This window comes from Sinocyclocheilus anshuiensis, unplaced genomic scaffold (assembly GCF_001515605.1).
Source record: "Sinocyclocheilus anshuiensis isolate Anshui unplaced genomic scaffold, SAMN03320099.WGS_v1.1 scaffold1644, whole genome shotgun sequence".
In the NCBI taxonomy this organism is placed as follows: Eukaryota; Metazoa; Chordata; class Actinopteri; order Cypriniformes; family Cyprinidae; genus Sinocyclocheilus; species Sinocyclocheilus anshuiensis.
Genome location: NW_015557451.1, coordinates 346,060 through 348,026, shown reverse-complemented (window position 1 = coordinate 348,026; position 1,967 = coordinate 346,060). Strand labels below are relative to the sequence as shown.

The 1,967-nt window shown below is 39.2% G+C and overlaps 1 protein-coding gene across 1 annotated transcript in view; it reads right to left on the bottom strand.

The window, feature by feature from the left end:
* The window catches only part of LOC107679282 (NADH dehydrogenase [ubiquinone] iron-sulfur protein 2, mitochondrial-like), an 18,940-nt gene that overhangs the window by 14,206 nt on the left and 2,767 nt on the right, over window positions 1-1,967 (bottom strand). The gene's annotated exons all lie outside the window — the stretch shown is intronic.

The following is a 1,967-nucleotide window of genomic DNA, read 5'->3' as shown; positions in this document are numbered from 1 at the left end:
TTGCAAGCGACAACGGTGTACCAGCTCTAATGCCATGGCGAAAGTTTGAGCAAAACATGCTAACGCATTATTTTTCCACATAATTTACCTTTATTCTTCACCGCTCTGTCCCTTCTCTGATAAACGTGCTGTTCATTTCCTGCTTTTATGAAGCCCCTTCCTTAGAAATACGCGATGGACCCTGATTGGTTAGCTAGTCCAGTGTGTTGTGATTGGCTAAGCAGAACCTGTGCAAGCACGGCTCTTAATGGTATGTTTGTTTGTTGTCTCATACTTTTAGACACGCTGTTATTTGTGAATGCTACTGCTTCTGTTAGCTTTTAATATACGGTTTTATTTCAAGCCGATTCAAGGTTTAATACAGTACGGCAACCGCACACTTATGTATAACGCTTCTCATAGCTTTGTGAAAATAAGTGTATAAATGGAACAGAGCTGAGCTGATGATCTGAATGAGAAAATGAGATAGAGAGAGAGAGATGCAGAGCAGGGGAATGTGAGGAACAGTATTAAGAACTGCTGCTTTAGAACATTGATTTTGAAACTTGTGAATCCGTTAGAATCATTAGAAGACAGAATCGTGTTTCATATATGAATAGATTTTTACCTGCACCTCTAGTTTTCTCTTCCTCTTCTCTAAAGCAGCGCAGCATGGCCTCGCCCCCTTCGGGGAAGTAACTCGTAGCCCCTACGAGCCATTTTTGTAGGCATTAAACTGCCATAATTTTAAAAGACGCAATCAACCACCCCTTTAAATCTGCAGTCTGTAACTTTTTTGGTTAAAAATTATCCGAAATCAATATTTGAGCAAGTGCATAACCAGCCAGTGTTCAAAACTATCGCCTTACTTTAGCCTGTTTCACAACAGTTATTTTATAATAATGTTTTCTAATTTGAGTGGAACGGGTAGGTTTTTGCGAGAAATTTGAGATTACGTAATAAATTCGTCATTACGTCACGTCTGTAAACATAAAGAAGTTGTCCCGGCTACTAGGCTATCGCATGTGAGGATCCTGCAGGTGGCGGATCGTTTATAGCCTTTTCTCACAGCAGCCAGAATAATTAAATGTATCATTTTGATGGCGGATTGTAATCCAGAAAGGATTATGTGTTTATGAAACACATGTGAATGAAATTAAATTATATTCCAGTTTTAAATGTGCTTCTGATTACAGATAGCCTGGGATTACTCAAGATTTGGATTTTAAAGAAACCCAGTTCGAAGGAAGAATAATTTGCTTTTTGGGTTAAAATAATTTCTTAATATGAAATTTGAGTGGTATGACAATTAGAGATTAGACTACAGAAATTGAAATCTACTCACTTATACACACTATATTCACAGTCACGTAATGCTGATTTATTGTAATGCTTTTTTCCTCAGTTGGTCAGAACAAACGTGGCAGACTTGCTACTTACTTGTTCAGATGACAATATCTGGGGGAAATTCTTATTTGGGTCATATATTCCAAGACGTAGGCTGTAATTCTGAAGTACAGTGAATATCCACACCGGTGCAGTGACTGACTGCCACACATACTCCTCAAAACATTAGATTCATCCTAGTGATGTGTAGTTCGCAAACAAGCCAGCTCTAAGAGCCGATTCTTTGTAGTGACCGAGAAGAGCCGACTCCCGTCGGGGAGAGCAGAATCTTCAGCCGGAGCCTTCTATTTTAGCCCAATTGTGAATGGTTTGTGTGTTGGTAACAATTTTTTTTATTCAGTGTTTTCATAAAAGCCTTATTTTTATGCTTTTTTTTGTTACAAAAAGATAAAAAATACACATGCGGCTAATCACATGGGAGGATAGACTAGGATCATACCATTATGTGAAAGAAGGAAGGGGGGACACACGCTCCGAAGATAGCGAGTGTAGTGGTAAAGCCAGGTACACAGAGCGACAGAGAGAGGAGGGGGATCCGGATTTAAAGGGGTCATCAGATGCCCATTTTCCACAAGTTGATA